The sequence below is a fragment of the Podarcis erhardii genome (assembly GCF_964252035.2).
Source record: "Podarcis erhardii genome assembly, chromosome: 2".
In the NCBI taxonomy this organism is placed as follows: Eukaryota; Metazoa; Chordata; class Lepidosauria; order Squamata; family Lacertidae; genus Podarcis; species Podarcis erhardii.
In genome coordinates this window covers 2,156,344-2,183,134 of record NC_138498.1, presented here as the reverse complement: position 1 = coordinate 2,183,134, position 26,791 = coordinate 2,156,344, and the positions used below count along the sequence as shown (strand labels likewise).

Below are 26,791 nucleotides of genomic sequence, written 5' to 3'. Positions count from 1 at the left end.
GGGGGGGGAGGATGTTGGGGGAGAAGAGAAGAGGAAAGGAAGGCAATCTGGAACCCATAAGCTCTCTTGATGTTTGTATTATCGTGGAGGACTGCATTGGTCTGTGCACGGCCCCTCCCCTGGAACGCCTTACCCTATCCGTAAAGGGCATTAACAACATTTTCATAACGTCCCTCCTCTCTTTAGCCCTTTAGGAAGGGTGGAGGGAAAGGAGGGTGAATAAGCAGATCCTTGAAGGTTGGAGCAACTCAGAAAGCCTCTGCCGCTCTGGAAGCCGTGGGGCTTTTTTTTAGAAGGGTCCCACCCTTAAGGTTGCCCCATTTGAACCTCGGATCGCCTTGGCTTGGATGCACCACGGCCTGTTAGATCCAGGTCCTTGCCGCGTCTACTGAGAGGGAAGGGAAGGAGATCCGCAAAGGATGAAAGAGGAAAGCATGTGCCCAGATTCACCGGAGGGGAGCTTGGTGACCAGCGAGGAGGAGAGCGAGAGGGTCCCCAAAAAAGGCCTGCGCAAGAGGACCCAACTAGGCAAACCCTTGGCCTCAGCTCCCCTGCAGGAGTGCAGTGCCCCCTCGCCCCAGGGGAAGCGCAGCAAGCGCAGCCCTGTGCCACAGACCTTCGAGGACATGCACACGCAGCGGGTGATTGCCAACGTGCGGGAGCGCCAGCGCACCCAGTCGCTGAACGATGCCTTCGCTGAACTGCGCAAAATCATCCCCACGCTGCCTTCCGACAAGCTCAGCAAGATCCAGACACTCAAGCTGGCGGCGCGATACATCGACTTCCTCTACCAGGTTCTGCAGAGCGATGAGCTCGACCACAAGATCTCCAGCTGCAACTACCTGGCCCACGAGAGGCTCAGCTATGCCTTCTCCGTCTGGAGGATGGAAGGGGCCTGGTCCATGTCAGCATCCCACTGAGACCCACCGGGAAGGTATGTCCTGCTCCATGCTCTTCTCTTGCCTTGCACTTCTTCTCTAGGCTGAGTTCCAAGACCAGGGCATGGTTAGCTGCAGACTGCTCTTTAACTGTAAAAAGTTATAGTGCACATACAAAAAAAGCACAACTTTGGGCATGTGCAAAATATCTTTCCAGTCACCAGTGAACAACCATAACCAGCTTCCAGATATCTGCAACTAGGCATAAGGGCTTTCTGGTCAGAAGGCTGAAAAAGCATGGTACCCTGACAGTCTTTAGATTTGAGCAGTTTTAGACTACACAGAGACAATGTGGAAGTTGAAAGTGGCACATTCCTGCAGCCGATGGACACATGCCTTTCTTTCATCCCACAGTCACTTCTGGTCCCCAGACCTGCTTGCCAGAAGATAGCGGGTAAGGAATACCCACACTACAGGCAAATGACTCCTCTCTCTAAGACACCAGCATAAAACAATGTGCACACTGTCATTTGTCCCCTGTAAAAAAACTAAAAAAAAAAAATCCCATGGCATTTCGTAAAGACATTGAGCAGGGATACAAGAACTGCATCCTAAGCACACTTCTTTGGAAGCAAGCCCCTCTGCATTTGGTAGGACTCGCATTCGAAAGACGGTGCTTAGGACTGTGCAGAACTTTGCATGGGACTGGGGGAGAAAGGTAAACGTGGGTCAGCAACTTGGGTTGTTGTTTTGTTAGAAATAGGCCTGGGCTGTTGTTTTTTTGTCCCTTCTAAATTGAGCAGTTCCTGGATTTCAGTAGCAAAACCCACCACAAACTGCTGGATATGCCAAGCAGGTGCTGGATCTCAGCTGAAACCGACATGCTTGAGCTGGTCATTTTTATGTGTTTGATTAAGCTCAACCTATATGTTCATGTGTATTCAAATTTCATGAACCATTTATTTCTATAAATGGCATTTATGTAAGCAGAAATGCCACAAATATGTATCATTTTCTGCACCTGATGCAGTGCCAGCCCAAGATGGTCTCTCCCCCCCCCCTTGGTGCCTAAGCAGAGCCCACCGAGACCAACATTTTTGTAAAGTCTCACTTCACCATTCAAATACCGATTCCTGCCAATGGCTTGTCCACAAATTCAGATAAATTCAGAGATGGTCAGGCCCAGAAGATGCCTTTATCCTTTTAAATGAAAAGCTGGATTATAGGGAATTAAGTACAAATTGCTTTCTGTTTTGGCTGTAGGTTGTAATCCAACATCAGTCATATTTAGAGTAGAGCCACTGAAATGAATCGAGAGGACTAAATTGTGCCTTCTGATTTCAGTGAGTCAGTTTGGAGTATGACTAATGTTGTATACAATGTTTTATCTTTATTTTGTGTTTGGAAGGCAGACCCATTCCATATCGCCTTTATAAGCAGGCCAACAAATTTTTCACCAGGGACTCATTGCATTCATCCATTTCTAATAGAAATATAAAACCTACACTCACTGAAACATACATTCAATCCCCCACAATTCTCCTCCATATTAAACACATTCATAATGAGACAAATAGGCATGCCAGAGCCCCAAACACACTTCATAACATGACTTGCAAAGCCATCCTGTTTTTTGTAGATGCACAAACCATCTGTCACCCTTTTCATGTTCCTGCAAGAGAAGTCAGCTCTGCTGTTCCTATTTCACAGACTTGGAAATGGAGGTTGATAAAAAGAGCCAATCGCCTGGATGCCTGTTCATGTGCCTGCCCTGGATAACAATGGCACCTGATCATTATTTCTATGTGTGAAAATGATGTATACCTCCCTCAGAATAAAACCACACTTTTGGCATTATATAAATGTAAACAGCTAGCATCTCCTGCCTCCATATGTGTAATCACAAACATGGATTAAAACTGCACCACTGCAGATATGGTTTTACATTGGGATGCCACAAATAGATAAGATAAGATAAACTTTATTTGCATTAGCCAACGGCCATAGCAACATAAAACAAGCAATATATACAAATAAAATATATACAAATAAAAAATACAGCAATGGGTAAAAAGGGCAATCATATGGCCAAGATTATCATTCAGATAGTGGCCCTTAATCTCATTGCACCCTCGATAAACCTCGCAACCTTTGCTGTTGTCTGATCATTTTTTATGCCACAAATATTTATGCGCTCCTTGCTGCCTCAAGTAGACCTTAAATGCTACCCCACTTCCCTCTGCAGTTAGGGTCAACATTTTTAAAAAGTCTCACTGAACCATTTGGACATAAATTCCTGCCTTCATCTATTCTTTTCTTGCAGAGGGCAATGATTTCCTTTGGACATGGTTTAAAAAATCATGGCAGGCTTGGGTAAATGCCGCTTTTGAAAAGCACCCAAAATTCAGCCGTCTGAAGCAGCTTGCATCACTTTGCTGCATGGTATGATTGGCTCAGTTTTGGTGCATTAAACTGCGCATTTCCTGCTGTAAATTCATAGCCTGAATAGTCAGGGAGCCAGTTTGCAGTTATTACCATCAGATCCACACACAGCCACCCAAAATTTTTTGCAGGGTGTTGCGCAAACAAGCTAAATGCACATTGGATGCACAGCAATGATTCAAATCAGAGAGAGAAAGGCTTCTATGCTCTTGAACAGGAAACATGATGCACAGATATGCCTACCTCAGTTAATGAAATGCATTGCAGAACAAAGATTCGGATCTGCATTGCAAAACAGAATAATTGTAAATCAGCATGTGGGGAGGCAGAAATACTGCGGCAGGTTTTAGACACCCTAGTTGGCTACATTGTCTGCTGTGACTTTAAGGGTTTCCAGGAAGGAAGAATTTCACTAGCTGTGATCCCTTCCCCTGCCCCCCCCCCAACCTGGATTTCTCTCATTTAGAAACTGAAGAATCTGGTTCTGGATGCCACTAAGGTTGCCCAGGGAGTTAAAGAATGTTATAAGGTTACTTATTCATATCAAACAGGTATCCAATGCCAAGACCCCCCCCCAAAAAAGGAAACTTGCACTAACGTATCCCAAAATTCTGCAACAAGGAAAGCATAATTCTGCAACCCATATAAGATATGGGCAAAAATTTTGCAACCTCTCTTCTTTTGCATCATTTATCCTACATTTTGTTCTTCCTTTGCATACATTTCCCCGCACCTGTTATTTGAAGTGATGCAAATAACTATGTGACAGAGCAGGGAAGCCCAGTCTTCTGGTCGCCAGAACTCTTGTTCAGCAGGCATAGTCTTGCAACCATAAGGACTAGAAAGCTTAGGGGAAGAGATAGAACTTAGTGGTAGTGGCGCATCTGCTTTGCGTGCAGGTGGTCCCAAGGTACAAATCCTGGCATCTCCAGGTCATGCTGGGAAATAATTCTGTCAGAAACCCTGGAGAGCCACTGGCAATCCGTGCCAAGAGCACGGAGCTTGAGCTGGACAGACCAGCTTCCTATGCCTTATGAAAAAAGCAAGCAAGCCAGGATTCATGTGGCCCAGTCCTTACAACTCTGCTTTCTAGTGCTTAAAGACTTGGGGCAGAGGCCCATGGCGCAACTCTGCATAATATTTGCATATGCTGATTTCTATGGATAGATGCCTCTGATAAATTGCAATGGCAGGTGGGGAGCAGAGGTCTCACCAGGATGAAATAGGGAAAGTGAATATATATTTCTTTTTAAAAAGGGGAGGCAGGAGATCCGAGGTCTGTTGCAAAAGACACGAGACATGGGCCCTCTAGGCCACCTCTTAAATATTCCCCTGCTCAAAAGTTAAGTTCCACTGAACTTTAGGGTTACCAAAACTCCAAGTAAGCATGCAGAGGATGGAAGCTTTCAAAAATGAAGGCTGCAATCGTGCACACATTTTGATGGTTAGTTAAGTCCCATGGAATTCATTGGGACTTACTTCCAAGTGAAGCTGCACAAAATTGCGCTACAAACTCCACAATCAATATTCCAATTTTGCAGGTCTGGGCTCCCCCCCCCCCCCCGCCCGTGAGGAGAGGTTTCTGCAGAATGCTGCTTGACATTTTAAAAGACAACCCCGTCCACCTCCGATCATTCTGTTGACTTCTTCAGTACATAGCCTAGTTTCTGGACCAGCTGCTCCCCAAAGCTGCTGACCAACACCTTTATAAAAATGGGAACATTTGATTTCAAATTGACAACTAGCAAGCAAAAATATATATCAAAATCAATACTTGTAAAAACAGGAAATGGCATCAATTCTTCAAAATAATGAGAAATGATTGAATTAAGTAGCTTGCCCTGTCCTCCTAATGGGGTCAATAGAACAAATTTGATCCATCACCCCGCCAACACCCCGCAAAGGAATTTCAGAAACATGTAGGTGCAACCCTGGAAATGCCAAAAATTACCACGGACAGTGGCATCACCCGCAAAAGTGTACATTCAAAAGCACACACTCCAGGATCAGCTCTGCACATGCTGGAACAATCTTCTTGGTTAGCATGTCCCATCCATGGCTTAAGCCCCTGGGATGGGATGAAAACAAAACAGGGCAATTAATGCCGAAGAAAACGGTGATTGCTCTTTGAGATTGCTGCAGGCAGAGTATCACCCGGAAAGAGGAAAGTATATCAGACCTAGCCTGATCTCTGACCCTGTGGCTACTCTCTCCCACAGGGCAATAACCTCTCATGATGCCCCCCTCCTTCGGCTCAGCCCCTTTTTATTATACAACAGTGAATTCAGTTTTTGTTTTCTGCCATATGTTGGAAAAATATTGTCTGCTGCCGGAGGAAGGAGAGATGAAGCATGGGGGGGGGATCTAACCAACCTGAGAGTCTTTCCCCTTGGCCCCTCAACCTTCAGGATGAGTCTGGGTAACATTAGCTCCGGGGTCATTCTGTCAGGAGGACAACACCCCTCAGCTGGGCTACAGTTAGTTGTTCTTTTCCCCCAGCAAGAACTGATGCGAGCCCGAGACTGATGGCCTATGGAGGTTTCCCTTTTCTCTAGGTTGGTTCTCACTTCGTACCTTGACAATGATCATGGGCACCTTGCAAGCCAGCGCAAAGTGCTTACAGTAAGTTCCAAATATATACAGAACATACTGGATTTTTGTAGCCTGTAAGTTCCATGATCCATGTGCTCAGTCCTTCCATTAGAATCAATGGGGCTTAAGTAGCAGCTAACATTGGCTGGGCTGTGAGTGCATAAGGAACAATCCTCAGTCCTGCTCAGATCCATCTGTATTCCTACCCGAGTAAGCAGCATCTGATTGGGGCAGACATCAGAGGCATTACTACCCTACACATTTCCTCTTTTTCCTTTCTGCAGTGCAAACAACTCTCACAAATCCAAAGCACAGGGGGAAATAAAGAGAAGTCCCCTAATCAGACTTTAGGCAAGGAAATCTTGGAGCACTTTGTGCTCCTGGATACTGCAGATAGGTTCTTTCTGCTCTTGAAATTCTGTTAGAAAAGCTGGAGCTGCACAACCTGAGGGAGACTTCTGTGTTAGTAGCTGTAGCTATGCCACAGGCCTGGTTCCCCAACTGAAGCACCCATTCACAAAGGTCGTGATTTAGGACTTCTTGTCTGCACTGCCAAATTAGTGCATGCCCAGTGTCCCCTTCTCCACTTGTCCTGTGGCTCCTTCGCTTTGCCACATGCAGCAGAAGAGCCGTGGCTCAAAGACGGAGCACCTGCTTTGCACGCAAAAGGTCCCATGTTCAGTTTCTGGCATCTCCTGGTATGGCTGGGAGAAACCTCAATCCAAAATGCTGGAGAGATGCTGCCAATTAGTATAGACAATACTGAGCTAGATGGGCCAACGGTATGACTTTGTAGAAGGCAGCTTCTTGTGGTCCTGGGCTCACCCTAGATTCACTACACTACATTTGAGTTTCAGATGTTTTCAGGAGGAATGTTGGTGGAACCACCTGCCACCTGGTTCCCATTTAATCTCCTGGGTCCTTTGGTTTAAGTGGCATTTTGCTTATTTATTTTCCCACTTAATTTATTTTCCTCTTGACTGTTGCCATTTTTAAACCTGCCAATCAAACAACTCATGGCAGTGAGCGCACAAGGAGCAAAATGACTTCAGTTTTAAAAAACAAAAGATGAAGCTGTATTGCAACAAAAATAGCAAAACCATTACACGGTGAGCTAAATTCAGAGCCATCTAACCCATCCATGCTCACTATTAAAATGAAAGAGCAAGCAAAGCATTTCCCTGCCACCTCCAAAATGTAGCAAGTCTTGCATTCCATCAAGTTACCGATGGGAGAATGTTTCAGAACAAGATTAGAGAAGTCCTGCAATGCAGAACATCGAAAGCTACTTTATACCGAGTCAGACCACTGGCCCATCTATTTAAATTTACTGCATTTATATCCCAGCCTCTTTTCATCATGGAACTCAATGTGTCCTGCAATGGACTCCCAGGTGGTCACCCATTCAGGTACTAAACAGACCCAGACCTGCCTAGCTGCCGCCAGGTGTCTGCCTCACGTACCTTTAGGCCAAACCCTGGCATCTAGCTCAGTACTGCCTCTAGCAGCTCTCACTGTTCCCTGAAGATCAAGGGAGGAGCAGAAACACTGTCTCTTGATCTTCAGAAAATAGTCCCTACAGAGCAAGAGACCTCATCTGTCCTCCTCATCACTGCGCTGGGCTGGGCTGGGCTGGGCTAGGAGAGGAACCTCTCCTCCTAGCTTAGCATTGCAACAGGGACATCACTGCTGCTAGAATTTTTTTTTTTAATAAATATTTTATAAAGTTTTAGAAAAGACAACAAACATAAGAAAAAACAAGAACAATTACACAAAAATACAAAATTATAAAATACATAAGAAAAAAGAGAAAATAGTTTCAAAAAAGAAAATAAAAAACACATTTTAAGAAAAAAAAGAAGAAAAAACAGAAAAATCCCTCTTTTTACTTCTCATCTTTGATTCACTTATTTTCTTGACTTCCTCACATCTCCCTTTTTTGTATCCATGTTGAAAATTAATTCAGCAAATTCATATTCAATTTATTTGTCTAATTATCCATTCAATCTTATTTTTAACCTCGTTGCTAGAACCCCTTCAGTTCATTTCAATGCCATCAACATTCAAAAATTTTACAATATTTCTGTAAGTAAATTTTAAATTTCTTCCAATCTTCTTCCACTGACTCTTCTCCCTGGTCTCGGATTCTGCCAGTCATTTCCGCCATCTCCATATATTCTACTACTTGCATCTGCCATTCTTCCAGAGTGGGTAGGTCTTGTGTCTTCCAATGCTTTGTGATGAGTATTCTTGCTGCTGCTGTTGCGTACATAAAAAGGTGTACATAAAAAGGTGCACACATAAAATTTTTGCACACAGGAAAGAGGATGGTGCCGCGCCAGAGGGAGATGGTGCACCTTTGCAAGAACATTGGGGGGAAGAGAAGGAGGTGCCTAATTTTGAGAAAGGGCTGCTAGGCCACCAGAAGTAGCTTTGCAGCCTTTATATATACCTGGGCCAGATGCAGACTGTGGGTTCACCACCCCTGCGGTAGAGTCTCAGGTGAGGTTTTTTCCCCCAGCCCTACATGGAGATGGCAGGGACTGAAGTGGATATCTTCTGCTGGCAAAGCTGGTGCTCATCCAACGCATGATGGTTCTTTCCTAGAACAGATTTGAAATGAACAGCTGTGATGGATACTAATTTGATTAACCATGGTATTTGTTGCTACTGGATTTAAAACCAAAACCAAAATGCACAAACCTTACAAATACAAGTTGGGGTCTATAGGGGGTGAGATTCACTGGATGTATGTTGTATCATCAAGGGGTGGAATCTGGAGAAACTGCCCTCAAATAGGCTCTAGTGTACCAACAGGGTGATTTTCCTTCTCCTTTAGTTCTTTATGGTGCAATCAATCGTACGCATGCTCACTCAGAAGTTAAGTCCCATTGTGTTCAATGGAGCTTAATGCCAATAAAGTGTGCACAGGATCTTAACCCCAAACTGAGAACTGGACTACAATCCCAAGGAAATTGGGAATGTGTGTATGGAAAGTGTCTCAGAAGATACAGCATGCATCCCCAAAGGCCAGCTCCATCCCCACTTTTAGCCTGCTTGCTGAAGGGAAGCAAATAGTACGTGGCCCAGATTAGGTGGAAGTCAGTTCCCAACCTTCATGATCACATATGGTGCCAATGCTTCATTGAAGCATGTAGGAAGCACATATCAGTTTTTGGCTGGCAAACATCATTTTGACTTAAATGTTTTCCTGCAACACTCTCCCCCCACCTGCTGCATGCTCCCAGCACATGCACAAACACATGCTCACTTTCCCATACTTTAATTATTACCCAAGTTTATGTATCAAAGTGATTCTGAATAAGAGAATACCACATACCTTATCAACAATTGGTGCTATTCAACCAAGTGTCACTTAGAGTAGACCCCCTTGAAACTGATGAGCATAACCAACTTAAGGTCATTTAATTCCAGTAGATCTACCCTGAGCAAAATTTAGCTGCATAACACCTATCATGAAATTCAGAATAAAATGAATCACAGTACATAGCTCTGAGGTCACATTTCAGGGAAAGCCTCTGAAAAGAAAAATACCAAAGCAAGAGTCTGAAGCTTAACGCGGCTGGTGCTTGCCTAATATAAGTAGGAAAGGTGTTTCATAAGGCAGGTGCTGCAACACCTTCCTCCCGATAATCTTGGAGTGGACATCAAGAGCACAGGGCTCTGCTCAAAAGGTTTCTCCTGGCAAACAAGGTGACTGGACAGAAGCACATGGCGTAAGGCATTCCATGAGATATTAATACCACTAGGGATGTGGGAGAAGTTCTATATTGTTTGCATTTTAATAAGAGACTACCTAATTCACACTCCTTGAACCCAAACACAAGAAATTTGCACTTTCCTGAATTTTGCAATGCAGTTCCCCAACCTAATAATGGGTACAAAATTCATATATTCAGGGGAAATGTGCATAAATGCATACAATTGTGAAAACACCACACAAAAAATACATTGCATTAGGTGAAATTGCTTGCAATAATATTAGGTGAACTTCACACAAAAATGCTGACAATTTTTTCATGTTTTTTTGTTTTGTTTTTTAAAAACTGAATGGCTGCCGGAATGTGGAAAGCCGAATTTAAGGTTGCAAAGATGAGAAATTGAGGCAAAACAAAACTGACGTATTTGTCAATCCTTAATATCATCCATGCCACCCAAAGCTACCAAAAATGTTTTAAAAAGCAAGAATTCCATGAAAATAAAGGGCAGTCACTGCCAATGCCCCATTTGTATTCCCAGAAGGAATTAGCATGTATATGACAGGGTGCTCAGAAATCATGACGGAGCACCAGGGAGGGGGCTGCTATATAACTCAGACCCTAGAGAAGTATAGGCTTGTCCCTGTGTGATGAAGCCAAAGCCTCTCGGATCTGGGTTTGGTTCTCAGTGGGTTGTGTTGTTGCTGTTGTTGTTAAACCTAGGATAGAGGTTGCTTCTGGACTTTAGCACTTTCTGCCAGGATCACACATATATTCAAGTAGATGCCGATAACGCCCTTTGCGCAATAAGAATGCATCTTCATAACTCACCATAAAAGAAAAAGGCTACGTTGCAATAAATAACAATGGCTAAACAGTGCTATTGCATAATGGATCCATTTCCAGTAAAGAAATAAGTAGGACTTTGTGTGGTAAGATAAAAACCACTCGGCAGTGATGTTGTATAATGTCTGCACAAATTCCGTGAAAGCAAATTGGAGAGATTACTCAACGTTCGCTTTGTCTGGAAGTGACCACTGGCTCCTTTCCAGGGTTTGCATTTGATTGAAGGCAAAAACCCATTTTTTCTGAAGTGAAATTCCAGTCATCCCTCGGCTGGAACCCTGGAAAGCCCCTCCCAGTCTGTGTGGACAGCACTGAACTAAATGGACCAATGGGTCTGATGTGATACAAGGCAGCTTCCTATGTCTGTGGGGCAGGCTGCAGTTAATGAAAGAAAGGCACCAGGGGCACAGGCGGCAGCTAACCTGGAAGTAGTGTTGTTGTTGTTGTTGTTGTTTAGTTGTTTAGTGTCAGACTCTTCGTGACCCCATGGACCAGAGCACGCCAGGCACTCCTGTCTTCCACTGCCTTCCACAGTTTGGTCAAACTCATGCTGGTAGCTTCGAGAACACTGTCCCACCATCTCGTCCTCTGTCGTCCCCTTCTCCTTGTGCCCTCCATCTTTCCCAACATCAGGGTCTTTCCCAGGGAGTCTTCTCTTCTCATGAGGTGGCCAAAGTATTGGAGCCTCAGCTTCAGGATCTGTCCGTGGGTTAAGAACTTTGCCCCAGGATGAGAACGGAAATCATGTGCTGGCAGCACGGCAGCAGTGGGAGACCCCATTAGCAAAAGCGCTCCTCAGGTTAAGAACAGTTTCAGGTTTAGAATGGACCTCCGGAACGAATTAAGTTTGTAACCCAAGGTACCACTGTATAGCTCAATTCCAGTCTTTACAGTGGGGCCAGAATCTGGCCTGATTCACGTATCACTTATCTTTAGGCAGGCAAGCCACAGGGGGATGCTGGATTCTATACTAATCTCTCTCTTCTCTCTCTCTCTCTCTCTCTCTCTCTCGCTCTCGCTCTCGCTCTCGCTCTCCTCCTATGCATTGTGCAAGTTTAGACTTAAGATACAAACAGCCCTAGCCTGCTAATTCTGGACGGATGTGGCCTGGGTGACATAGCAGGTCTCCTTGCCTCCTGATGCAGCTAGCCAGATGCAAGCAGCAAAACACAACTAGGATACATTCCCACGGCCTGTGTACCCAGCATCTCCCTCCCTCAGGCACCTGCCCCCCACCCTTCATGGCAGGCAAGAAGGGGCAAGCAAAAGGGCCATGGAAGGAACAGGCAGGAAGGAGCCACAGCCGCCTTTTCTCTCTTTTTAAATCAACATATTAAAGGGCAATGAAGTGGCAAGCCTGCGGCAAGGGTTGGTGCAGTGCATGGAACATGTGAAGTCTGTGCCCAGAGGGCTTATGGTCCATCTACATGAGGGATGGGGAACATCTTGCTCTCCAGATGTTGCAGGACTCCACCTCCCATCAGCCCCAGTCAGAAAGGTGATGCTGGGAGCCGCTGTCTAGCAACTTCTGGAGGGCCAGAAGCTTCCCCACTCAGGTCAGCATTTGCTGCACAGATATCTAGTGAACTGGGAGATTAGATCAGTGATTCTCAAAGGATGCGGCAGGAGAGGATGACAAGTGTGGCGGGATACTTTTTCAAAATGAGAACAAGAGCATTGGCTATTCTTCTACAGTTCTCCATATTGTTGTGAACAGGGATGTTCAACTTGGACAAATATGAAAGACTGGAAAAGAGAAAGGCTTCTTTCTCTTTCTGTTGAGGAGTTTGTTTGTCTCAAGTAAGACCCAAATGTAAATGGGATTACCCAGCAAAAACACGCTCACTCCTCTCACTGAGTTTGTATACATACTTATTGCAAGAGGCTTGTTTATAATTATATTTTGGGAATGATTCATGTTCCTCTGTAGCTGCATTGTTTTATACTTTCTGGTTGTCCTGTGATCATATTATAAAGTAGTTGCGTTCTGTGCTATAAATCATGCACTGCTGGTTGTTTGTTTTTGTTAACAATAAAAAATCCAGTGTGGCACCAACTATTTTTTTTATTATTCTTTTTTCTATTTTTATTATTATTTTTTCCAGAGAAAAAAGGACCAATGGATTAGATGATCAGTTTAAGGGTGGGATAGTCTCTGGACAATAGGCAGAGAAGCACAGCTCTGCCTGCTGGAAAGATTGTGCGAAAGCAGATGGTCGCAGAGTGGGGTGGAGAACAGGGAGCTTGGCAAACAGGGAGGATCTCCCAGCCCAGACTGTAGCATGTCCACACTCCTACTTTTTATACCAGTTTAGCTACTAAGGTTTCTTCCCTGCGCCCCAAGGTATCCTGGGAGTTGTGGTTTCATTAGGGTGCTGTGCTAATCCCAAACACCCTCTAAGCTACAGTTCCCAGGCTACTGGGACGGGGAGGCAGGGGGGAGAGAAGAGGGAATGGCTGTCGGTCAACATGTCAGCTCAACACGGCACGTTTTACTTGAATGTCTCTTCCACTCCAGCTCATCATACTTAGCCCTGCCACTGTGCTCAGAGCACTTCACAGATCTCCTATGAAGATCTCCTATGAACCAAATGAAGCTTAAAGCTTCAGGGCCCCTGGTCCTCGAGGCAGTGGGGGAGCATTCTTTGCTGGCACCCAGGGCAGGCACGTGTGTGCCAGGTGCAGGAACTGCCTTGTGGGGGGAGGGCGCACTGCTGGAACGATCCCCACCCACCAGAGCTAAGTGGGGCCGCACTGCACTGCACTGCCTGCCCAGCCAGTGCCACCCTGCTTTGAGGAGTGCACTCACGGCGCCCTACAAGCCCAGCACCACTTTGCAAGACTTGCAAAAACAGTGCGGGCTGGCAGGGTGCGTGCCTGTTGCATCCTTCTCACCCACTCTCCAGCTGGATGACATTGTGAGGAATACCCCCTCCCAAAAAACCCCTGCGCCTGGGGTGATGGTGCCCCAGACTTGCCCATGCTACGCCTCTGCCTGGAGGATCCCCAGAAACGACCTTCATCCACATGAAGTAGCACCACTCAAATTGGTTTTTGTTGTTGTATATATTTCAACAATCCCAGAGTTTGAGAGTCAGGAGCACAGATGTTGTAAAAGTGTGGTGATCTGTCATGCAACAACCCCATTGAGAAGAGAACCTTGTTGGTTGCTAAGGGGCCCCCATGACAACTCAAGTTCCAGGGCCCAAAAAATGCAGGTCTGCTACTGCACAGTTGCATTAGATGCTTACTAACAACCATGTAAGGTTGACCAGTACGATCATCCTTAAACTGCTTAGGAGAACCAGAAGCCTTCCTATTAGGAATTGTAGGTAAAGAAGCACACAGGCAGAATCAAACATTATTCTTATATAGAATCCTAGAATCATAGAGTTGGAAGAGACCACAAGGGCCATCAAGTCCAACCCCCTGCCAAGCAGGAAACACCATCAGAGCACTCCTGACATATGGTTGTCAAGCCTCTGCTTAAAGACCTCCAAAGAAGGAGACTCCACCACACTCCTTGGCAGCAAATTCCACTGTCGAACAGCTCTTACTGTCAGGAAGTTCTTCCTAATGTTTAGGTGGAATCTTTTTTCTTGTAGTTTGGAACCATTGCTCCGTGTCCGCTTCTCTGGAGCAGCAGAAAACAACCTTTCTCCCTCCTCTATGTGACATCCTTTTATATATTTGAACATGGCTATCATATCACCCCTATATGCTACAACTGCAGTGAGAATTATTAGCCCAATGATGGAAGCAGGAAGAGATACCATTGAAAGAAGAGTGGCAGATGAAATTAATGGACTATGCCGAATTGGCGAAAGTGACTGGGAAAATTTGGAACCAGTAGGACCAGAATTTCTTGAAAGACTGGAACAAGATTATGTTGTATTTGAAAGATGACTGTAAACAACTGACATCGCTAATAGGGTTACAAGAAGCTTTGTAGGCTTAAATTATCATTTATTACTACGTAAATGCAATTTACAAATTGTTTATTTAAGATTAGGATCTAATAGTAATATTAATAAGAATAAAATGCATATTAGAGATTAAGTTGGAAAACCATAAGTTGAGGAGGAGGGAAGTTCTAGACTTATATAGCCAAATGTTTTTATTTATTTATTTATAAGATTGATGTTATGATGGAAAATATTTGGAAAAACCAATAAAAATTATTATAAAAAATAAAAATAAATGAACTGCTTAGGAGAACCCAGTAAGTTTATGGAAGAGACAATTTAAACCAAGAACTTCCTCGTTCATTGCTCAACCTTCAGGGCCACAAGACTAGATTTTATTTTATTTTTTTATTTTTAAAGAACTAGAGAGTCCCAAGAATCCATGCCTAAAATTGCACTGTTAGAATCGCTTGTTCAACAACTGCATTATGGTGGAGTGGAAAGAATACCCATCTGATTTTATTCTTATGAAAAGCAGACATGGTCTGCATGATCTTTGAGGGTGCCGAGAGATTTGAATCAGAGCTGTGGCACTGGAAGACAGCCACCGTAGGGTCATTTGGGGGTGGGGCTTTAAGTGACCACCATACCAGCAAAGGATTGAGAGCTGCACTGCAGCTCTGTCCCTCTTGGGACTTATCTCCAAAACCCCCCAAACATGTCAGGGCTGACGGAGAAAGAGCATGATGTGGACGACTGAGAGCGGAAGAGCCAAGCCTGTTTTCAAAGAGGCTCCATCCATCTCAGTAAATGCTGGCTTGGGTTTCTTTGTGGGGAGAGGGGACTTTGGCCTTGTTAAATCTTGCATAGAGATTAAAAGGGAGAGGGGTTTCCAGGATGGGCTTTTCAAAAAATCTTGGCTGGTGCATTGTTCGCTCATCCCAAGCATTTCGCTTTTGAAAGCAGGAAGGTGTGAGTTATTGCTACACATAAGGCCAAACTATTCCATGTGTTCCAATGCATGATTGATTTTCACTTGTCTACATTGTTTTCTTGTTTAATGGCATTCATGGGAAGTGAGTGATCAGGCTCTTTGCAAATGGTGTGGGTGTGTAAACCCCCGTGCTACCACCCCAACAACCCCCTCCCTGAAGATTGGTATTTGCAGAAGGGCCGTTACTATTGAACATTTTTTTTAATTTTTCCCTCTGCCAATTCCTCCCCCCCCCCAGGAAAAGCATTTCCCCCTGGATCCCCCCCCCCCGGGCCTTAATGTTCCTCTTTCCAAGAACTGCCCATCAAGGACAAAGGCTCTGTCCAGATTTTTCATCTCTGAGGTGGGCTGGTTCAGGGCACCAGCCCTGCAGAGCTCCCAGGCCAAAAGGAAAACCACAGCTTCTACCCCCCCCTCCGAAAACTTCCACCCAACCTTTTGTGGCTCCCCCCCCCTTGTGGCTCCCCCCCCACCAGCTTTGTTAACTGCAGCTCCTTTCCCTCACTCCATACAAGTTGAACAGAGCAAAAATGTTTATTAAAATCAATCAATATATCATTTGTAATGGAGGAGGATGGGGGGAAATGTGCCTCTCATTAAGAAAACTCTTAACGGGTTTTATCCCCCACTCCAAAACAATTATTCAAAAGATCTGAGGGTGGTGGTGGGGAAACATGCTTTTAATCCCCCCCCCATATTGCACTTTAACCTAAAGTGGCAAACAATCATAAAACACTAATATATGAAATGCAAAAGATTTCAACAAAACAAGATAGTAAAAGTCCAAAAATAAAATAAAATACATAGGAGCCGGATATAATAGCGGGATCTCACTAACTAAAACAACAGCAATCTGAAAAAAATAAAAACCCAGCAAAGTAGACAGACAATGCAAACAGGTTCTGCCGACTCAGAATCATCTTTAAAGAGCCGGCTGCTTACAGCCGTTTATTGAGCTTTTGGCTATTTAATGAGCATTCCTTTGAATTTCTTTTCAGGGTAGTTAGGTGGCATTTATACCAAAGCAAGTGTGATCCTGTGCATTTCTTCACCAATTTCCCATCTTTGGGAAAATCGATTTGTTGTGCAACAGCTCCAATCAACTATAATTGTACTTGAATCTGTATGTGATTTGATCTAGTTTTGGGGCTAGTGGCATTTTTTTAGGTGGAGTTTTTTTTGGTTTTTTTTGAAATTTTAACTGCACTGGACTCTTTTGGTTCAGTTTCCTTTCATTCTGAAACAAGTGGCAAGTGCACTCGCTGCCCCTTTACTATCAAGCCAGGTTCAAGCTACTTGTTTTAATTTACAAAGCCCCCGAATGACTTAGGTCCAGTGTACCTTAGGGATCCCTGAACCCTATACTCCAACTCAATTACTAAGATCATCTTGAGGAGGATCATTGGCCATTCCCTGAGTTGGTGGCGCTCACTTGAGAGTGACAAGAAACTGAGCCTTTGGCATCATTGGCCAAGTGCTATGGAATCCCCTGCCAACCGAGATCCAGAAGGCACCTTCTCTGCCAACTTTTAAACACCTGCTAGCAGTACATAGTTAGCTGGGGAAACAACAAAAGATGGATTTCTGCCCAACTGCTTCGTAATTTCAACAGCCTTAGATTCAGGGACAAGCAAGCGTCCCATGACTAGAGGCATCATATGGTGTGCACACTCATTTATTTCATCCCACGTCTCAGCTCAAAGAGGTTTGAGAAAACTCTGCAAAACATTTAAGCAGTGAATCCATCCCAACGATCTGCCCGCATCCCGCTTGCTCAAAAGCCCCTGCTGACATGAATGGATTACTTACGCAAGCAGCTTAATGTCGGAGCAGCAACCTTGCGCAAGTTCACTGCTCTGATGGGACACTGCCCACCCACGGTGACCACTGATGCGATGAGCAGCAGGATGGCCATTTCAAAAAGGTCACTGTAACTGTGTCTCTAAGAGACACTAGCAGAGACAAATGCTTATCTCACGGTGTGAAAAGCTTTACTCAACCGACTGCATCTCAAGCTGCTGCAAGTACAGCAAGAGCTTCTGACCACATCAGACAGACAGAAACTTAAATATTCCCTATGACTATGGAGAACCAAACTTCTCCTCAACTTCCTTTCCCTTCTTAGTTAGTGATCTTGTTGCTTTCTTCTTTCTTACAACCTGTATTTTAAACTTTGTTTCTGAGTCAAAATGCTGAGTTGGTTTGAAAATGCAAGAGAGAACAAACACATGTGGATCTCCTCTGCCTGCAATTTTAGATCTTCTAAAGGCTAAAGTAGATGCGCTCCAAATATGATGCTGCCACTGGTGGCCTATTGGCACCACTTTTAAGTGTGCCTGAATTCAGCTGTCAGGGAGAAAAAAGCCACTGCTTTGTAGTTTTGGAAAAGCCCACAGAGGCAGCATCAGCCCAAAGCCACAAGTGCATTTAAAAGCACTTTGGAATACCCCCCCTGCATCAGATAATGTGCATGGCCCCTTCCAGAAGTTATGCTGTTCCCGCCTTCAGGTGTCATCACATTCCCTTTCCCTGGGTGGGAACTTGGCTCCCACTGTTCTGCACCCAGGAGTGCCAACTAGAATAAAATATTGTGGGGGCCCAGGTAAGCCCCACCCTACATAATCAATCACATGATGCAGTGCACACACATTATTTCAATGGGAATGCCCATAAACTTTGTGGGGGTCTAGCCCCCTCAAATATTTCATTGTGAGGGCCAAAGCCCCACAGCCCCTAGAGCTGGCTCCTATGTCTGCATCTAAGTTTGGAAACGACCCCAAAAGGTATCCTTCTAGCCTGCTCCAACACTTTCATTCACACACACAGAGCTCTGCAGTGAAACTGACAAGACTGAGGAAAGCCTGATCAATTTCATGAGAAAACAGAGAGGAAGACTTCGAGAGAAACTGGCATCAGGGAAATCCATATTGTTTTCCCTAAACTTGCCAGTTTCAGTAGAAAGCAGAAAAGGTGTAGGTGGAGAAACTGGTGAAAACTGACAAGGTTTTCCTACATTAGTTTGTTGGGGGAGGAAAAGACGAAAAAGAGAGAAAGATTGGGGTGGGGGGCACTGCCACTCTTTTCAGAAGGGATCCAATCACACACCAGCGAAGAAGAAGAAGAAGAAGAAGAAGAAGAAGAAGAAGAGTTTGGATTTGATATCCCACCTTTCACTCCCTTTAAGGAGTCTCAAAGCGGCTAACATTCTCCTTTCCCTTCCTCCCCCCCAACAAACCCTCTGTGAGGTGAGTGGGGCTGAGAGACTTCAGAGAAGTGTGACTGGCCCAAGGTCACCCAGCAGCTGCAGGTGGAGGAGCGGAGACGCGAACCCCGTTCCCCAGATTACGAGTCCACCGCTCTTAACCACTACACCACACTGGCGAATTCAGGTTGCACAATTATAGTTTATTGGGAGGTCTTGCTCAACAAACCCACTTCCATTAAAATGGGAGTTTTGTGGTAAGGAAATTGATGGACGGAAATGCACTGGCAAGTGTGAGGCAACACTTGCTTTGACACAACTTCATCCAACCTTCCCAAACAAGCAAACCAGAATGAATGTTCATGAAATAACTTCCCTTGTCTAACATCCCTGCAAACAAATCAGGACGAATGTTCCACAAACAGTTCCTCTGGAAGTGTTCTATACGCAGGGGCGCCGACTTATAAAAAATATTGGGGGGGCCCATACCGGGGACCCCCAAGAAGGAGGGCTGAGGGGACCCCCTGGTTGTGGGGGGCGGACTAAGGGGGGGAGGGAAGGGAGACCCCCAAGAAGGAGGGCTGAGGGGACCCCCTGGGTGTGGGGGGTGTACTGAGAGGGGGGAGGGCAGGGAGAACCCCAAGAAGGAGGGCTGAGGGGGCCCCCTGGGTGTGGGGGGCGGACTGAGGGGGGGAGGGAAGGGAGACCCCCAAGAAGGAGGGCTGAGGGGACCCCCTGGGTGTTTGGGGCGGACTGAAGGGGGGGGCAGAGGGAGACCCCCAGGAAGGAGGACTGAGGGGGCCTCCTGGGTGTGGGGGGAGGACTGAGAGGGGGGAGCGGAGGGAGACCCCCAAGAAGGAGGCCTGAGGGGGTCCCCTGGGTGTGGGGGGTGGACTGAGAGGGGGGAAAGGGCCCCCCAAGTCTGACTCCGCCAGAGCCTGGAAGAAGCCCAGCTGGGCCTGCCAGCCTCCAAGTCCCAGGGAAGGAGGCGTCTCCCCGATTCAGTGGGGCTGCCCCAGGGAAGATGGGGAGCTGAAGGGAAGACTTGGAAGGGTCTCCCTTGGGGGGATCTGGGACTCCTCTTCCTCCCTGGCGCCTGCTCTCGAGGAGGCTGCTTCCCACACCCAGGGGGCCTCCTCACCCCCGCTCTTGGCCGTTCGCCCCAGGAACTCGCCGCTGTTGGGGTTGTAGATGAACCTCCGCCACTTGGCCATAGACTGGCTGAAGGGCTTCTTCTCCTCCTTGGCCATAGAGAGAGAGAGAGAGAGAGAGAGGCTGGAAAGAGAGAGGGAGCTCGGCGGTTCGCGGGCGGCGGTTTTTCCCCTGCCGAAACAACAGCGGCTCCTCAGAACCGCTAAGTAACTCTCCCTCAGGCGCCCGGCGGGAGAGCAGAAGAGAGGAAAAGGAAAGAGGGGCTGGGCCAGTTGCACGCACCGAGCAAAACTACTCGCGCCGCCTCTTTTACTACCGTAATAATTATTTGTTTTAACTCATTACTGAATGTATTTTAAAAGGTAACTATCGTCAAACAAGGAAAATAAAAAATACCAACATAATTTTGTGATTTTACAAAGCATAATATAACTAATAATTTTCTTAAATTATTGGGGGGGGGCAGAGCCCCCCCAAACGAATTTTTGAGGGGGCTCGGGCCCCCTCAGGCCCCATGGAGTCGGCGCCTATGTCTATACGTATGGAGATAAATGAAAGAGAACGGAAGCAGGAAGTTCTTCTCATGCAGACACCCCTGCAAAAATGGCGGGAAGCGGAATTGTGCTTCAGTTACTTCCACTCACAAGATTCACAATGACAGTAGAAGAACATTCAAAAATGCATCGTTGCCTTTCACACCAGTGGCAGGAGAAACGCTCAGCTGTGCTTTTAGGGCGTCAGTTACGGATTGCAGACCCAGCCAAGGCTGCCATGTGTAGTTCAGCCCCAACGGGCATGCTTGAAAGCTGACCGCCTTAGCAGCTCATCAGCTGGTCCATTTCTCCTCCTTCCTTGCATTCCAGGAGGGACACAAGAGGGGAAAATGGGGAGGAGCAGGCATTGAAAGTGTGAAAAGAAAATCCAAGTAATTTAATGTGATGTGGCTATGCTGATGATTTAGTCCAAGTAATTTAGGGTGCTGATGATTTATGGTGCAAGGGGCCTTCTCTGTGGCTACAATCCCAGGCTCCACAAGTCCGGGCCAAGAGAGATCTGGCTAGCCCCACTTCTAGTTACCTTCAGCCAGCAAGATTTTACTTACCGTATTTTTCGCTCTATAACACGCACCCGACCATAACACGCACGTAGTTTTTAGAGGAGGAAAACAAGAAAAAAAATATTCTAAATGAAACAGTGGATGTATGATTTTTGTGGTTCATGCTGTGGCCACAGACATGTGATCTGACTGTGAGTTTGGAGTAGCCCAATGCAAAAATCCTGAGGATCCATGTGGATCCATGCTTTGTAACCACATTTTTGCACCACTGTGGCCCCAGGCAAGTGGGTGCATGATTTTTTGGGTGCAAGATGTAGCCATGGAAATGCTATGTGATCTGTGCCCGAGAACAAATGTTGGAAATGTAAAGAGAATGAAGGTACATTTTTTCACCTTTGGTGGACGTGCCCAAAGATTAAGGCTTTCTGGGAGATGATTTATAATGAAATGAAAAAGGTATTTAAGTATACCTTCCTGAAGAAACCAGAGGCCTTTCTCCTGGGCATGGTCGGCCAATTGGTGTTAAAGAAGCATAGAACTTTCTTTATGTATGCAACAACGGCAGCAAGAATACTTATTGCAAAGTATTGGAAGACACAAGATCTACCCACCCTGGAAGAGTGGCAGATGAAGGTGATGGACTATATGGAATTAGCGGAAATGACTGGCAGAATCCAAGACCTGGGAGAAGAGTTGATGGAAGAAGATTGGAAGAAATTTAAAGACTATTTGCAGAAACACTGTAAAATTAATGAATGTTAAAATGATGTTGGATTGAAAATAAGTGGCATTAGCAACAAAGTTAAAAAGAGTATGCAAAAATGAATTGATAATGGGTGAAAATATAGAGTTCTAACATGTTGAGATATAGAGTTAAGATAAGTGAAAGAGGGCAAGGATTTGCTGATTTGATTATATTAATGGGAATACAAAAAGGGGAGGTGTGAGGAGGTCAAAGAAATAAGCTAATGAGTTTAAAGTTAAAAAAAAGTGGATTTGTTTTAATCTCTTTTTTTCTGTTTATTTTTCTTGTTTTTTGTCTGAGAGTTTTTTCTTTTTTGTTTTACTATGTATTTTTGTACTTTGTAAAATCTTAATATTCTTAAAAAAAAAAAAAGGAAATGCTATGTGATCTGATGGTGAATTTGGGGTGACCCAGTGCAAAAATCCCAAGGATCCATGTGGATCCGTGCTTTGTAACCACGTTTTAAGTGGGGAGGGAAGGAAAAGCACTCAAGGGACAAGGAGCACGCGTGGGGTGGGTGGAGAAGGATGCTGCTAATAATGCAGGCGAGGGGTTTAAGGGGAGAAGAAGCACGCGTGGGGTGGGTGGAGAAGGATGCTACTAATAATGAAGAAGAGGGGTATAAGGGGAGAAGGCTCCTCTCCTCTCCCGCTTTGCTCCTTTAAAGAAGCAGGCTTTCTGTCCCTCTCTCCTCCCCACTCAGCGGCTCTTCTCCCGCTTTGCTGTTTCAAAGCGAGCCACGGAGGAGGGAAGGAAGGGGAACCATGGATCCTCTGCTCACGACTGCAGCAGATCCCCCCGCCATCCGTAGGCATTCCCTCCATAACACGCACAGACATTTCCCCTTACTTTCTAGGAGGAAAAAAGGTGAGTGTTATGGTGCAAAAAATACTGGAATCAGATTTTCGGTGGAAACAGTTATGCAAGATTAAACTGGAAAATAAAAGAGGGTGGCATTTGGATGAGGGTGCTGTGTAGATGCTGCACGAAACTTGTGCTGGCAGCCCCAAGTCCACAATGAAGTCCCCTTTGGAAGGACCCTCCGGCAGGCCTGGCAGGCACAGCTGCTGAAATCCTTTCTCCATGCAGCTCCCAAAAGGTTCAGAATGTCTGATCCTCCCTTTTCTCTACTTTTGGCCCATTAGCCAACATGCAACAAACAAACAAACAAACAAACAAACAAACAAACAAACAAACAAACATTGCAACAGGATGCTTTTACTCTGATGTTTTACCTGTCTCTTGTGGCTGTTTTCAACACACTTTGTTGTATTCCATTGCTGGACTCCAACCCTCAGCACCCTTAGCTAGCAGGACCAGTGGTCAGGGCTGATGGGAGCTGTAGTCCAGCAATAGCCAGGGACCCCACTGTGTCCCTGCTCCCCACCTGCCTCCTCACTTTGCCTAATGGTATAGGTCTGGCCATGAGGATGGTGGTTCCTAAGAGGAGCTCAAGAGGAGGCAAGCAAGGACGACTTCTGAGCTTCGCCTCTTTCACTTAACGGAAGTGGCAGACCTGCCACCCCAGACCCAGTGTGGGAGTGTGGTGGTGTGTAGGGACCTTTGATGATAGCTTTGCACAATGCATTAGTGCTACATGTAACTTGGAGAGTGGAGTATTCCTGTAACATAAAGAGCTGGACTGTAGGTACTTAGCACTCGTTAGGAGCAGATAAATCTTTAAAGCAAGATAGAGTTACAAAGACTTGCTGATCAATATATATATATATAAAATCCTCATCTGGTTTGTGATCCCTGGAAGGATGGTGGTTTTCAGCTGCTTTCATTTAAATAATAAGGAAATGCAGTTCAAAAGGATCAGCTCTCTCATCTCAAAGGGGTTTTATGCATTTAATTTCCTTTGGAGAACAGGCCCCGGAGAGGACTGGGGAAAAGAGAGGCACTAAATATGAGCCAGCCCAGCCAATCAGAAGGTGCAACTTTTAGACGTTAAAGGTTTCCAACAGAAGCAAAAAGGAGGAAGACCTTCAGGCCAGGCCAGTGTCTTCCATATGTTAACATCCTTGAAGGTTTGGGCTTAACCTCCTGAGACTACCCTGAACAAACAGCTGATAGTTTAACCTGTTCAGTTGATTGTTATCACTTCAGACTGGAGACAGGGAATTTTATTATTATACATTGCATTTCTTAATACAGCTCTGCCCAAAGGACTTTCAAAGCAATATATAGCATACCAACCAACAATAATGGCATTGAAAAAAATGAACCAGGGTACAAATGAATTTTTTAATGCCTCCGTGCACAGAGAAATCTAGCACATTGTGGTAAGAGTTGTAGCTTACCCTTCTTGACATACTGGTTTTCTATGTGCCGGGTTGAGTGCATTCAATCCTGCCATCTCCCATTGCAGTAGAGGCTAGAAACTTGTTTACCATGCAATGAGCTACTTGCTGAGAGACAAGCGCCCAGGCACCCAGATGGCCTCATCCGTTCTGCTTAGCAGGGGGGAGCCATGGTGATAGTACTTGTTGCATCCAGTATAAATACAGACCTTCTGTAGGCCAGGCTGTTTGTTCCTCTCCCATACAAATACCCCCTGTAAGTTGTCAGTTTGAGTTTGCCACTGATTTCTTTTTGTGGGTTTTGTTTCTCCAGGTCCATTCAGGAAGGTGGCCAACAGGTAACACGCTTCTGCCTCACCCAAGAGCAGCAACAGAGGAACTCTTCTCCAGAGAAACTCAGGGCATATACTCTGTATGATTCTCCATCGCCAGCTCAAAAACAAGACCAAACGTGATCACCATCCTCTTGGGGAGAAGAGAGCCCAGCTGAGATCTAGGATGGAGATTCCAGACTTTCCACCATTACTCTGGGAAGAACTGCAGACATAAGCGAGGCAGTGACTCAAAGCAGGCCCAGACTGCTTTTGCTTGTAACAAGCTGATCTCAAAATGTATATCTAGAACTCTTTCGATGAGCTAATTTATTTTTGAATTTGCAGGTTTTAAGAATAATTGTTTTATTTTCAATAGCTTTCTGCTTCCTGGGAGGTTCTTTCCACCTGCTCCCCTCCAGCTATCCACTAGGACCCAAAACAACAGGAATGACTTAAATCCTCTTGAGGTGATCTCCTGTCACCCTCCTTCAACAAGGACTTGAGCTCTAAAAGCCTCACTCCCTCCTCTCCCAATGGGGTTATGGTTATTCCACTGCCAGAAAAAAACATATTCTGTACATGCTCAAGAGCATTACACTTTTGGTGGTGCTAGTTTATGATTCAAGGCTAAATCCTGCCCCTAAAACGCAGGACCTGCCCTGGCCTGGTGAGACCCAGCTTCCTCCATTGAGGTCAGCTTGCCCCTTCTAGTGATCCCACAATGGCCCATTCTGGCCGAAGTCTCATTGGGATAAGCACACCTTGCTATTGCCTAACACAGCTACTCACCGCTGCTAAATGGTCACCATATGGTGGTGGGAAATGAGAGAAACCAAATGCTTCTGGGGTGGGTGTGTATCTATCAGCAGTACAGGCTCAGTAAGTGGTGCAGTGGTCATTCTGTCTCCCCAGGGAACTGAGGGACTCATAGAATGTAGTTCTGTGAGAATTCTGAGAACCCGCACCAAACCACAATTCCCAGGAACTGTGGGACTGGGTGAGCCATTAATCTTAAAGTAGCCTATAAAACAAAGCCAAATTTATACTTCAGACATACTCATTTTTTTCTGAACACAGTGGATTGCAAAGGATGCAAGGCCTTCATTGAGAGACTGCAACTCAGTGGTGGAGCACATGATGTGAACTGCCCTGAGATGTTATGATAAAGGGTGGTATAGAAGTCCTGATGATGATGATGATGATGATACTTTGCAAACAATGTCCCAGGCATCTGGCCTCCAAGGAATGCATTGCCTGCTGCCATGTGACAGCGACAGATGTGGCACACTCTTTCAAGGCCAGATCTGCTGCCTCCTTGACAGTCCTCCCCATGTTGAATCTACAGTGGCCTCTGGGCAAAGAGGAGGTCCTGCTGGCCTCCTGCCACCCTTGTTCCTGATATAGATCTTCACTCACTACTGACAAGGAGGTGGGCGCCATTTTGTGGTATGCCTCAGGTGCCAAAACGTCTTGGGCCGGCTCTGGTCGCAGACTCAGTCTCTGGCATCTCCAGGTAGAAGGATCAGGAAACTGATGGTGGCGGAAGAAACCCCTCTCCACCAAGATCCTGCAGAGTTGATAGTCCTTGGAAAATGGCCTGACTGGTCCAAGGCAGCTCTCTTTGCCAGGGTTACTTGGCGACTGTGCTAATATCCCATCATTCCCCTTGTTGGGTGGCTTAAGGCTGGAAAATGACACTTCCTCACTAAATGTAACTGATACATTCTTTGAATTGCTTCACAGGGGGCAGAATAACTGCTGAGCCCTTGCTTGTAAGCTACCTACTGAATTATGGTACATAAACTGGGGGCTTGCAAAAGGGATGAGGCCAGAGGTGACCACTGGAACATATACCATAGAGAGCAGTAGCCCTGGCTACTGACCATGCTTACTGGAGCTGGTGGGAGTTGTACTGTAGTTCAGCAGCCTCTGGAGGGCCAAAGGTTCTCCACTCCTGATTTAGAGAGGTGTGGGAAGCAGGCAGACAGTTCCCGTTCCCAGATAGGAGGAGGAGGGAAGGGGGTCATCTGCTCTTGCCTTTAGAAGTAGCTTGATTATCTGCAAAAACCAGAATGGGAAGCTTTTCACTGCCAGCTGGAACATTGCTGGCTATGCCTGCAGATCCAACTGCTATACAGGCACAGCTGAAGAGGGTGTTAAAACAGCTGGCAACCCTAGCCTCCTGTTTCAAAGAACACAAAACACCTGTATCTTTGAACAGTTCCCTGATTCTACAAGACAAATGACTATTGTTATGTATGGTTATATGGGTCCTTAGAAAGACATTCAAAGGGCATAAATCCCTTTGCAAATGGCAGGAAGGACGTACTTTGTAATTATTCTGCTCTGATAATGCTATAGATGTATAAACATACATATGGAGAAACAGAGGGAGACTTTTTTAAAAAGTTGTTTTGCAATTGTTTAACCCCCCCCCCCCAAATTCAGGGCTTTTGGATCTTGCTAAATCTCAAGCACTTCAAAACACAATAAAAGCTATGATGGTGCCCTTGTTTGCAGATAAGACTAGTATATTTTCCAGGATTCAAAAACAAGCCAACATCCTCCACCCAATATAACATGTGATTTTGTAGTAAGAATGTTTTTTAGAGAGCCTTACCAACAAGGCTGTCAGCTTTCTG

The 26,791-nt window shown here is 45.6% G+C and overlaps 1 long non-coding RNA gene and 1 pseudogene across 4 annotated transcripts in view; one reads left to right on the top strand and one right to left on the bottom strand.

Annotated features, from left to right (window-relative positions):
- Positions 1-26,791, bottom strand: part of LOC309336254 — a 49,370-nt gene that overhangs the window by 19,768 nt on the left and 2,811 nt on the right. For all 3 annotated transcript variants that reach the window (XR_014153944.1, XR_014153945.1, XR_014153946.1), the window contains exons 2-3: positions 8,365-8,515; positions 5,272-5,388 (exon numbers count right to left, since the gene is read on the bottom strand). This is a non-coding gene — a long non-coding RNA (uncharacterized lncRNA). The remainder of the gene's footprint in view (positions 1-5,271; positions 5,389-8,364; positions 8,516-26,791) is intronic.
- On the top strand, positions 133-26,656 carry LOC309336229 (twist-related protein 2 pseudogene; annotated as a pseudogene). The gene is made up of 2 exons (XR_014161614.1): positions 133-934; positions 24,149-26,656. The product of XR_014161614.1 is annotated as a twist-related protein 2 pseudogene (transcript).